The sequence below is a fragment of the Myotis yumanensis genome, unplaced genomic scaffold, assembly GCF_028538775.1.
Source record: "Myotis yumanensis isolate MYYU_CA2020_CCGP unplaced genomic scaffold, mMyoYum1.0.hap1 SCAF_1, whole genome shotgun sequence".
Lineage (NCBI taxonomy): Eukaryota > Metazoa > Chordata > Mammalia > Chiroptera > Vespertilionidae > Myotis > Myotis yumanensis.
The window spans coordinates 31,025,173-31,038,181 of NW_027223752.1; the positions used below are offsets into that span (position 1 = coordinate 31,025,173).

A 13,009-nucleotide genomic window follows, 5' to 3' on the forward strand; every position below is an offset into this window, starting at 1 on the left:
GCCTCCTATCCACTTCCAAGACCCTTAGGTCTTTGGAAACCTGATGGTTACTCTAAGCTGTGACTTTCGAAAGTTTTGGAGTTTTGGGAGAAGGCAGTCCCCCAAGAAGGTCCTGAAGTGCTTGGATCACTCTGAACTTCCAACCAGAGTCTGCTGTGAGGAGGCGTTACCAAGACGAAGGGTTTTCTTCCAGCAGCCAGACTTGGTCTCAGAGCTCCACTCTACGGAGTCCAAGGCAGGAACTGAGGCCTCAGAAGACCCATACTTGGAATTTGGAGTCTCTGACCTGCCACCCTGGGCAGAAGCTGCTGGAAGGGAAGAGGGAGCAAGCTGTATCTTCAACAGCTGGCGCCCCAGTGCGGCCTAGTGGGGACCGAGAGTTCTCCGTCGGAACTTTGATCCCAGAGGGTGAATCAGGCAGGTGTCTTGTCTGACCTTAGTCATACGTAATCCTCACTGCCAGGAATACCAGCTCTCTTCGGATTGAGCAACAGTTTCCTTCGTGCCCTCAAGGATAATTTTAACTGTTTCCTTGTTTGTCTTGTTGTTATCTTTGAAAATAAGGCTACCAAAGAGTAGAATACTAAAAGGAAGATAAAAAAAAAGTATATGGAGCCTGGCTGGTGTGGCTCAGTGAATGAGCGTCAACCTATGAACCAGGAGGTCGCTGTTCGATTCCTGGTCAGGGCACATGCTTAGGTTGTGGAGTTGATCTCCAGCAGGGGGCATGCAGGAGGCAGCTGATCAATGAAGTTTCTCTCTTATCAATGTTTCTATCTCTCTCTTTCTCTCCCTTCTTCCTTCTTAAATCAATAAAAACATTTTTAAAAAGTAAATGGAGCTCATAAAGGATATATTTATGAAAACTGTCAATAAGTAAAACTCTGTTTATAGAGGAAGCAGAATTGTTGATGGTGGAAAGCACCCAAGACCCTTCACACCCTATCTTATTTGCCACCACAACCCAGTAAAGTTGACAGGGAAGAACCATTTTCTTTTAATATCTATTTTACAGATGTAGAAATAGTAATTAAGACAATTAGTAAGGTCTTGCAGTTACTGGGAGAGTTGAATCTAGAACCCAGATTTCTAAACAGTTAGTCTAGTTTTTTAATCGCCTTACCCTACATTCTATGTGCATGTGAAACTTTCCTTTTTCACTTGACTAAGCTTGGGAAAAAAAAATGTTCATTGAGAGAATAAAGATAATGGGTTTAAAAAAATATTTTTATTAATTTCAGAGAGAAAGGGAGAGGGAGAGAGAGAAACATCAATGATGAGAGAGAATCATTGATTGGCTGCCTCCTGCACGCTCCCCACTGGGGATCGAGCCTGCAACCCAAGCATGTGCCCTTGACTGGAATCGAACCTGGGACCCTTTAGTCCACAGGTCGACGCTCTAGCCACTGAGCCAAACTGGCTAGGGCAATGGGTCTTTTTATTAGGTATCTGTAATCCACGCTGAAAATAGTCCTTAAACCAAAGTAACTCATTAAAATTATGAGAGCTGACAGAATTTCAGCTTTCCAGCATGTCATTCATTAATTCACAATTCTATTGGTTCATCGATTCAGAACTTTCTTCATGAAACAGTTACTGTGTAGCTATTACACGCCAGGCCTTGTATTGGCTATTGAGGGTCTAAAGGTGAAAGAGACACTGGTTCCTATAAGATTTTCTGCTTACCAAAACACCCCAAAACTGGTGGCTTCTAACAGCAGCCATTTATTTTGTTTACTCTCCTATGGGTTAGTGATTTGATCTGGGCTCAGCTGGGTGGTTCTTCTGATCTTGGCTGGGCTCACTATGTGTCTGTGGTGCGGTGCTGTGTAGATTGTGGGCTGGCTGGTCTAAGATGGCCTCAGCCAGGATGACGTATCTCTGCTTCATGTCTCTGCTCATCCTCCAGCAGGCTAGCCCAAGCTTGTTCACATGCCAGGCAGCAGGAACCCAGGAGGGCAGAGGAGAATCTTGCCTCAAGAGACCTGGACTTGGAACTGGGACAACCTAACTTCTCCTCTTTCCTATCGGCCACAGCATGTCAACGAGTGTATCCCAGCATACTGTTCAGCTTCACAAAGGCAGCCCCACAGTCTCCTACCCCTGTGATCTGCTTAGTCCTGTCTCCTCCATGCCTTGTGCCTCTTGTCACTTCTCTACACCTCCCTCTATCCCACTGGGAAGACCTGCCCTCTTTCCTCTTTCCTTTTCTTTAATTCTACCTACCTTTCAGATCCCACCTTCATAAAACCTACAGCAGTGATTCCAGATTCAACTGACCTCTCCATTCTTTTTATTGGCAACACTGCTTGCAGACAGCATTTACTACTCACAGGATATTTGAGTTAGAGGGTGAAGATTCGAAAGAAATATTCCTGCCTCGAAGAGGCCTATTTTCTAGGAAAATGGAAATAATAAACAAAACCTCCCTCATCGAGGTGTAAGGATTAAAGGATTTATTATGCATACAATGCTTAGCATCGTGTCCGAGACATAGGAAATGCTCCGTATACTCAACATGCCAAGGATTTTATGTGTAATTTAACCCATGCAACAGTTTTGTGAGAGGCAGATTCTTCTGTCTCCTTTTACCGAGGAGTAAAGGGATGTCATTGGCCTAAAGTCACAGCTAATTAGCAGAAGATCTGAGATTCAGATTCTAGAACTTTTTTTTTTTTAAACCTCAACTGAGATGAGGATGGAAGCCGATGTGATGGAATGTCAAACAAAAAGTGATGAATCCAATGACTCACGACGTTGTCACAGAAAGGTGAATCCTTGTTCCTTTGGTCCTGCCTCGGTTTGCCTATCTTCAAAATGGGAAGGCAGAAAGAGTCATGATGAGAACCGTTGGCTGTCGCCTGTAGTCCAAATTGATTATGACACAATTTAAAATAACACACAAATGTTTATACAAGGAAGACCTGTAGGGGGATGGAGCATGAGTCTGTGGTAGGGTGCTAGAGCCTCACACTTGTGTTCTTTCTGCAGAAAAGGAAACGGAAATCTCTGTCCCTGGACCATGTCCAGACTAAGAACTAGGATCATAAGCCCTAGATCATTGGGTGCTTCTTTTGAGGCCTCTCAGGCTGCAGCATGACACGGCGGTTCTGCTTTGGGCTGAGCAGACCCTCTGATTCCTGGGGCCTGTGGGGCCCTCTGGTATTTGCTGTCAGTCAAGTAGTTCCCGTCAAACTGGTTTATGTAATGACTGGAACTGATAGAAGCAAAATAACAGGCTCGCAGGACGAGTGGGCAGCTCAGTAGTTACCGTTCAACCGTTCTCAAGTGCACTTTGTAGCAGACCCCACCTCTGGTTCCCCCTTCAAAGATGTCCACGTTCTAATCCCTGGCACCTGTGACTATGTTACTTTGTATGGGAGAAGGGACTTTGCACGGGTGATTAAATGAAGGACTTTGCGATGGGGAGATTTTCCTGGAGTATGTGGGTGGACCCGACATAAACACAGGGTCCTTATCAGAGGGACGCAAGAGGGTCAGAGTCAGAGATGGTCCCGTGGCAATGGAAGCAGATGTCGAAGTGATGCAATGGAGGAAGTCAGCCACAAACCGAGGAGTGCGGGCAGTTTCTAGAAGCTGGAAAAGGCATGGAAACATTCTCCCCTACAGACTCCAGAAGTAACGCGGCCCTGCTGAAACCGTGATTTTAGTCCTATCCAACTAACTGCAGACTTCTGCCCTCCAGAACAGTCAGATAATACATTTATGTTGTTTTAAGACACTGAGTTGGTGGTAATTTGTTATCGCAGCAATAGAAAACCAATACACCACCTTCCACATGTCCTGTTGAATGTACCGAAGTTCTAGCCTACTATGGCTCCTCCTTTCCATCCCAGTGCCCTTTAAACAAAGGTGATGGATGGTTGGGGGTGGGGCTGAGAGATCTGTGCTACGCGTTAGGTTCCTGCTGGTGGGGATGGCTTTGCACTGAACCATCCACACAGTCAATGGTTGTGCTTTTGACCACTGACCTTAGTGGCTAGATAGCTGACTGGTGGTGGTGGTGGTGGGGGTGCGGGGGGCAATCTGAACCAATGGCATTGAGCTATTTTATTTTTTAACACATTCTGCTGCTGCTCATCTGTGTGGGCAGAGAGGCCAGTGGAACAGACAACTGTGAGTTAACGCCTGAGCTGTCCTTTTTCTGCCGCCAGTGGTAGCAGCGAGTGGAAAGTGGGACCCACGTCATAGAAACAACTGTGATCTTTACGGACCACTCCCAGTGAGGTTATCTCATCTGTTCTCAGTGATCATTTGAGGAGAGTCTTATTCTATCTCCATTTGACAGAAGAGGAGAGGGACGCTCAGAGATGTCTACAGGTCAGGCAGCAAGCAAGTGAGGAGCCGAGTCTCAAACCTGGCATCCTATGGTGGTTCCCAGCCCTTCACCACAATGCTTCGCTGCCTCTCCTACGGCGCAGTATGCATGGGATAGACATTCCTTACACACTCACTGGCTAAGTGAACGAATGACTGTCATTCGCATAAGCCAGAAGCAGAGTTGGGAAACCCCATCCAGAGGTGGCAGGGTAGGCTGAGGGGCTGCCAGGAAAGCCAGCCGGACAACAAGAAATTGACTCCTGCAGGTGCAGAAGTAACATGGAGCTGGCTCTCTTACTTAGCATCTCGCCTCCGGACTCCTCGGCAGGCCCAAATAATTCTCATTGAATTTGCTGGTGTCTACCATCCAGCAGAGCTCCAGGTGCCGAGCAGGAAGTGAGGATGGTGATCTCTCAGGGGCTCCCTTCCCCTGGGATCCCCTCACCCCATCTGTGGATGCTTCCAGTGGCCCAGCTGGTCATCTAGATGGGAGCTGGGTGTGGGCTTGTTCATTTCCTTTCCAGCTCCCTGACTACGGAGGCGAGATGGGGAGAGAGTGATGATGGAGGTAAACTTAGTGTGAAGCTGCAGGGGTTTTGCCTGCCTAGCAATTACCAGGGTCCCTAATAGACTGGCTGCTTGTGCGGATGTTTCCTCCCTTTTGCTTTCTTTCAGTCTTGCTTTTGTGAGAAAGAAGAGGAGTTACTACGGATGAGCCTCCTGCCAGATAATGAGTAGACTCAGCTGTCTCCCCACTCCTTCCCGCCATCCCCAGGAATGTCTTGTCAGCCTAGTGGCGGGCTTTGCCCAGCCAGTTCCTATGGGATGCTGCTGCTCTGTCCAGTGGCCTTGCTAACATTCAAACCTGTAAAGAACTTTTGTGAGTTTACTTGAGCCAAACTGTGGACAATTGCCAGGAAGCAGAATCTCAACATATTGAGATAATGCTCTGGAGAATGGCGGTTTTTCACCTATTTTTATAAATTACCAGCAAAGGAGGAGATGTAAGTGGGTTCCATGAAATCCATTGGTGATAGATTAGGGAGGTCGGAGAAAACAAAGTGGGGAAACCTCCCGATTGAGTAAAAAAGTAAAATGATAGACACATGCTTCTTTTAACAGAGGTGGGGACAGGTTGTGCCCTGAGGAGGCATTGGTTGTACCTTGAGGGGTCTGAACAAAAGGGAAGTTACAAGTTACCCTGACATTCCAAAGGTTTGTTATCTTAGATGCAAGAAGACAATAGGCTCAGTTAAGATCAAAGTTGATCTTTTCTCAGGGAAGATAAGGGCTTATGACCTAGACTGCTTTTTTATTTAAAAAGTTTTCGTTTTAGACCATCCTTTATGGTTACTTTATTTTGTTTTATTTTTTATTTGAAGGTTTAAAAAAAAATTATTTTATGTACAAAGAGATGGCATTCTGTCATAAGGTAGATGTCTTGAAATACCCATTCATGGAAGTTCATTTAGTCCAACTTAATGAAACCTATGTCCTTCCCGTACTGACGGGAACACCGGCGGCACATGTTGAGGCTGTATTTCCGGATCAGACCGTGGCGGTTTGAGCAGACGCGGCAAGAACCGGAACCCTGGCCGAAGCTCCTCGGCTGGCTCCAGTAGAGTTGCTAGTGACCCTTCTTGCTCAGGGTTACTTCGTCATGGCAAACACTATAGGTCTTTGTGGTTACTGTAGGTCTCTGAGTTTGCAAGGCCGCCTCACAGGCCTTTGCTGAGCTAGTCAGGTAGCATGTGGCCCTTTTTTGACCACAGCCTCATGGCGGCTGTCTGACACTTTTGGTTTCCTTTTCCTCCAAATCTCCCTCAAATTATTACTTCATTTGCAGTGCTGGTCAGAGCAGGGCAATCTATTGAATGTCCTTCTTTTGTTCTCAGTTTCTCCATATATTCATTGGGTCTAATCATGTTTGCCATTCTCCCATCTTTAGGGGAGATTAAATTTTTGGTGTTTAAAGGGAGGGATGGAGAATGTTTTTGATTGGTGTGACGACAGTATTCAAATTCCAGCAGTGCACAGATTTCAAGATGAAACCCAGCTTTTTATTTCAGCAGGGTTTCTTTTTTTTCCTCCTTCTTTTTAAAGAACATTCTGGATGTCTTCCAAACAGTCTGTAAAATACTGGGGGAGGAAGCCTTTCACCTAGAGATGTCCCATCAGTGATTTAAGGTTCGGAGGGGCTGAGGGAGAGGAGGTGCAGGACAGCTCTGCAGATGGGGGCCCCGTCTCATGCTGGGTCCCTGGAAACGGCCTCTGCTAATTGGACCTTGTCCTGTCAGGACACATCAGACAGGGACAGGGTGATGCCCAGCCTGGTGGGGGTGGAGTGGTCCGCAGGAGCGGGTGTGGCTGCGGGCTGGGTCCCAGGAGCGCATTGTTCCCCGGGGAAGGAGAGCGGCCAGCAGTCATGTGGACGGAGGTCAGGAGGCTGTGCTGAGCTGGTTCTCCAGGAGCCCAGGAGAGCCAGGACCCAAGTGTGAGCTATTTTGGGCTGCGCGGTGGCAGAGCTGGCGTGTGTGTGTGTGTGTGTGTGTGTGTGTGTGTGTGTGTCCGTCCTCAGAGTGAAGATGTTTGCCTCCAAGAATCACTTCCAATACTAGAAATGTGGCTTTTTGTTGCCATTGCCTTTCAAAAAGAAAAATAAAAGCCTTTAGCCGTTGAATGGTGTTAATGGGGAATATAAATTCTGGCTGCGGGGAGGAGGGAGGAAGCACAGTCCCTCCAGGTCTCGCAGCAGGAATCTTCCCCCTCTTTTCGTTGCTGCCCGGCCCCTCCGCCCTCCCCTTCCGAGTTTCCTTGTGACCGTCCCAGGCATGCGGGTGGAGGGTCTGTGCCTGCGGGCATGTTTTGCTGAAGTGCTGGTATGTGCCAAGGACAAGCACATGGCTCCCAGCTGGCTCTGCAGGAAGGAGCTGTGGGGACATGTTCCAGTCCCCTGACTGGTCAGCACTCACTCACTGTGGCCAAGCAGCGCCATGCCTCTAGGACACAGTGACTCCAGGCAGCGTGGAGCCTTCCACACTTCCCCTAACCCATTTCCCACTCCCCCTGACCCTGTCCAGGTCACGGGTGGCTTGCGCGTCTCTGAGTGGCTGCCAGGACTGAGTTTGAGTCATGGTCCTCCTGCAGGAGGAAGGGATTGGCCACAAGGCAGTGCGGACTGGTGAGACATTAAAGTCTCTGGACGGGGGGCCACCTGTAGTCTATTCCCAGTGCTGCCACTTAGCATCTCTGGGGTTTTGGTTAAAGTCCTGTCCTCGTTGAGCTCCAGTGTCTTCATCTGTTAAGATTAGAGTGAACACATGCAAATGGCAGCCGATACTGTCCCTGGCCCATAGCAGTTGCTTGACGCATGGCACTGTGATGACCGAAGCTGTGGTGTTGGCTTTGTTAGAGCTGCCAGCACACCATCTGCAGAGTCCCTCCGGCAGGACAGACTTTGGAGGCATCGAGTAGGAAGAGTGGTGGAGAGATGTCGGGTGTGTTTCCTTCCACGTCCTGCGTGGTTTAGGGTTCGGGATCTGAAAGAGGAGCCGCACACAAATGAAAGAGAAATGACACGAGATAATTTGGAAATGCTGGGGAGCCAGGCGGGAAAGTCCAACTCAAGGAGAGGGACTTCCACCGATGCTCAGGCCGCTCCAACCTTTTATTTGATCTGGGGTAGCCCTAAGGTAAGGAGGTTTCAATGACACACAGATTAGCTCATCAGTAGACAATTTCCAGTAATAGGCAGACTATCTTATCAGTAAGGATTTACATGATTAAAGGTAGGGAGGTTGCTTCAGCTACCATTATCTAGATGAACTGGTTGGTATCTAGATTAACTGGGTGGTGCACAGCTCCGACCTTTGCTAGGGCTTCAAAGGTTACTAGCTTTTGGGGGTCTCTACTCTTCTCTGCTAGTGAAGACGATAGATAGTTTCCGACAGAGAGAGAACTGGAAGGGTCAGGGTAAGAGGTCATCAGCACAGAGACCTGACCCCAGCAAAGGGGACCCTTGGTTGGACCTGACAACCACGGTTCTATTCCAGTCACGGTCAGGAGCTGGCTGTGGTCCTGCACGCTGCCCCGGGGGACCCCTCTCCCCGCAGTGTTACCTTGGAAGTTAGCAAAGGGGCCGGTGGGGCTCAGGCCAAGAGCAGAGGCTGCCAGGGCAGACCTTCCAGCCACAGTCAGCATTTATTTATAGGTCTTGGAGGGAGAGGGCACCCCAGGCCTGGACATGGCAGCTGCAGGCAGCAGGGGGCAGGAGGCAGGGAGAGGGTGGGGACAGTAGTGGGGAGATGGTAGAGGTGCAGGGGCCAGGAGGTATTTGTGTGTTGGAGAGTCAGGGTTCCAGCAGAAAGCAGTAGATTCAGAGTGGACTGTGGAGTGTTTAATAAGATGGGTGTTTATAAAAACACTAGTGGCCCGGTGCACAAAATTCGTGTGGGGGAGGGGGAGTATCCCTCTGCCCGGCCTGCATCCTCTCCAATCTGGGACCCCTTGGGGGATGTCCAACTGCCTGTTTAGGCCCGATCCCTGGATTGAGAATCGGACATCCCTCTCGCAATCCAGGACCGCTGGCTCCTAACTGCTCACCTGCCTGCCTGCCTGATCGCCCCTAACCACTCTGCCTGCCAGCCTGCTCGCCCCTTACTGCCCCCCCCCCTCCCCCGCTGGTCTGATCACCACCAACTGCCCTCCCCTCCTGGCCTGATCGCTCCTAACTGCCTCTGCCTTGGCCCTGCCATCATGGCTTTGTCCAGAAGGACGTCCAGACGGTCTCTCGGTCTAATTAGCATATTTTCCTTTTATTAGTATAGATGGTCAGGGAAATATCCAGGAAGATAGCTCACACCCTGGGGGCTAGGTCAAGGGCAGGGGAGAAGGTCAAGGGGATCTAAGATGGTCACCCTGAGGAGAGGGCTGCTAGACAGGAGCCGTGACCTGTAGTGGAAGGATGCAGCCTCTCCCCAGTGTCCCCGCACAGAGGCGGCTCGGGGAATAAATACTGCATCTCACACTCTTCCTTCTCTCTGGTTGGCCATTGGCACTTGCCATTGGCCCAGGCCATCAGAAGCACAGGGAAGGGGACAAGTGGTTCAACATACAGGACAGACTCTTGTAGGCACCGAGCAGGGGGAGGGTGGTAGAGAGAGACCTGGAAGGATCATTGTAAGAGGTCAGCACAGAAAAGCAAGGGATGGAGAGAAGTAAGCCTGGGGACATTCGGGTGAAGACAGAACAGCTGCTGAGGGAACCCAGCTGGATTAATATCATGGACTCTGGGAGGCAGACAGACTGGGAAAAATCTTACCCTACTTTTGTGTGGTCTTGGGTAAGCCATATCACCTTTCTAAGCCTTGATTTCCACATCTATAAAATGGGGATGATAAAGATACTATTCTCTTCCTCGTAGTGGGGCACAGTGAAATACTGAGGTGCCTGGTACATGGGAAAGGCTCAATAAATGAAGATAGAACAGGTAGTGGGGTTTGCTTAAAACATAGTGTCCAAAAGAGCAGCCAACATGTATTGTGTAAGGCCCAGTGTGGGTATCATTTAGACAACTAATATTTATCGAATGTCTATACTATGCCATGTACCCACGTAGAGGCAGTGGGAATACAGGGGTGAGCAAGCTAGTCCAGTCTTTCTCTCAGGGAGCTTATGTATCTACTAGAGGCCTGATGCACGAAATTCATGCACTGGGAGGGGGGTCGTCCCTCAACCCAGCCTGCGCCCTCTCACAGTCCGGGAGCCCTTGGGGGATGTCCGTCAGTCACACATCCTTAGCGCTGCCACGGAGGCGGGAGAGACTCCGGCCATGGCGGCTGTGCTTGCCAGCCGTGAGCCTGGCTTCTAGCTGAGCAGCGCTCCCCCTGTTGGAGCGCACTGACCACCAGGGGGCAGTTCCTACATTGAGTGTCTTCCCCCTGGTGGGCAGTGTGCATCATAGCGACCGGTCGTTCCACCATTTGGTCGTTTTGCATATTAGCCTTTTATTATATAGGATTGAGGAAAGACAGGGGGAAAGTAAATATAAATAAAATAATTTTTAATGGTTGGCGAAGTGCTAAAAAGACCACAAACCAGTGTGATGGGTAAAGAATGAATGCTGTAGATAAGAAGTTTGGGGCCTGGCTAGCGTGGCTCAGTGGTTTAGCATCAACCTATAAATTAGGAGGTCATGGTTCAATTCCCAGTCAGGGCACATGCCCGGCTTGTGTGCTGGGCCCCCTGTGTGGGGTGTGCAGGAGGCAGTCGGTCAATGATTCATTCTCTCTCATCATTGATGTTTATATATCTCTCTCCCTCTTCCTTCCTCTTTGAAATCAATAAAAACATATTAAAAGAAAAAAAAAAGTTTGGGGAGGGCCTCGAGGAAGTAGGAGGGAGCAGAGCCCTGAGGTGCAGAAGCAGCCAGCCCTGCAAAGAGGAGAAGAGGGTACTTGGTGAGGGACCTGCAGGTGCAAAGGCCCCGAGGAAGAGGTTGGTGTTTCTGGGGGACAGAGGTGGCTCTGGAAGCAGAACATTATGCTGCTACTGTTACCAGAAAGGGGACCCGGCCCTGGTAGTGTATGGGTTATTGACTTTGTGCAAGAAAAATTTCACAATACAAGTCCAGGTGATTTTGAGAGTATGTTTATGAAAGCTGGGGACAGTGAAACAAGGAAGGGCCTAGGATAGAAAAAGCAACAGGAGAGCCTGGCTGGGCTGCTTTGGCTCACTGAGAAGCCAGAGACAAGGGAGCCTGGGGGACAGGTTCAGGGTTTACCTGGGATGAGCTGCTGCTGCCCATTGCTCCCTCTCTGCCCATTGCTCCCGGTCTCGTGGGATCCCTTAGAGTTTAGGAGGTGCCGGTGGGGGAAGAAGGGAGGAAGGGAAAGGCTCCTGGGGGTTTGTTGTGGGGGTTTTAATGGCTGAGAGTTTAGGGGAGGTCTTGGGGAGATCAATAGAATGTTCATCAGTTTATACTAATGTATCAAAGTAAGATTTAGTTTCTTAACTTCATCTGCCCTTGGGTGTGTTTGGCCCAAATGGCACTAAGTGGATTTCTGCTACCCGTCTCCCTGAGTAGGTGATTTAAACTCTTTACCCTCTGGTTGGGGAGAAGTGTAAACCATTTACTCCCAAGTGTCCTTGGTTATAGAAGACAGGATGTTGCGATTTACTAGATGGCTGTAAACTACTTGGCTGTTTATCTGTCTCAGTTTCCCTATTCCGCTTGTCCTGGCTACTAGCCTGTCTCACTCCTAGCATCTCTCTGTAGGTCAGCGGTTCTCAACCTGTGGGTCGCGACCCCTTTGGAGGTCGAACGACCCTTTCACAGGGGTCGCCTAAGACCATCGGAAAACACATATATAATTATATATTGTTTTTGTGATTAATCACTATGCTTTAATTATGTTCAATTTGTAACAATGAAATTGGGGGTCACCACAACATGAGGAACCGTATTAAAGGGTCACGGCATTAGGAAGGTTGAGAACCACTGCTCTAGGTGAACGTGAGCACTCAGAGGCAAGTTCTTGGCCTGGCACCTCTTCACACTCCATGACCATTAGCTGTTGGCTGTTGTTGTTATTACTTGGATAAACATTATTTTAGAAAGAAGTGGTATCAATAAGTGGGTCGATACAATATAAAGTGTTCCACGGGCTCAGCATCCACTTACCATCGAGGCAGAGTGGAGTGGTGGTGAGAGCTCAGGCTTCGAGACGAGGTGGCCAGTTCAAAGCCTGACTAGGCCACTCCTCAGGGGGCCTTCAGCCTATGACTTCAGCGGAACCCCAGTGTCCTTACTGTAGAATGTGGGATAGTAATGGCTTCTCTCTCATGGGGTTGCTGCAATCACAAAATGCATTACTGTTTCTAAAGCACCTAGAACCGGGCCAACCCACAGTGAGGGCCGCCTGGTGTACTGACTCAGGAATGCAATGCCAGCACGAGGAGCTAGGGGCCAAGGCCCCTGCTCCCAGGAGCTTGCTCACAGTGGGTCTGGGACACGTGTTTATGGAGATCCTGGCACCCAAGGCAGCATATGATGGTTACTGAGTAAGTGGCCAGACCTTAGTGGAGGGAGGCATCATCGGAGGACTGGTGAGGGGGGGCTTTGAGGAGGGATGTGAAGAAAAGAAAAGAAAATTAATGCTGACCAGCTCTGATGTCATCAGTCAGGAGGAGACAAACACAATCCACTCAGTCTCCCCCAAGCACTGCTTCTGCCCTTCCCTCATGGCCTTTCCCAGCAGTCTGCAACCCCCAGGCCTGGCCTCAACTTCACTCTCAGGCCTATCGATGGGAGGCAGCCTCCAAACCCCCTCTGTCAGCTCCCATGGAGCCCTTAAATCTCCTGGAAGTTGTTGAGACTCTTTTACCTTTAAATTCACCCACATCAGAGCGGCCAGGAAAGGTTAGAGGTCAGAGGACAGAGGTCGGGTGCTGGGAGGATGGGGGTGAAGGTGGATAGCACTGTTTATGGAATGAACCAGAACCCCGCATGCCTGGCAACTGGCAGATACTTCTGGTAAGATAAGTGGAACCCTCTGCAAGGTAATTATTAGAGAACATAAATTCCCCTGATAACCTGTCTTGGGAGGAGATATTGATGGCTGTGGGGCATTTGCTGGAGGTGGTGCTCGCTCCACCGAAATTGGCTCCC

General features: G+C 49.4%; 1 protein-coding gene and 1 pseudogene across 1 annotated transcript in view; one reads left to right on the forward strand and one right to left on the reverse strand.

Moving 5' to 3' along the window:
* The window catches only part of DPF3 (double PHD fingers 3), a 271,445-nt gene that overhangs the window by 82,716 nt on the left and 175,720 nt on the right, over positions 1 to 13,009 (forward strand). The window lies entirely within an intron of this gene.
* LOC139008109 (small ribosomal subunit protein uS14-like) lies at positions 5,810 to 7,336 on the reverse strand (annotated as a pseudogene).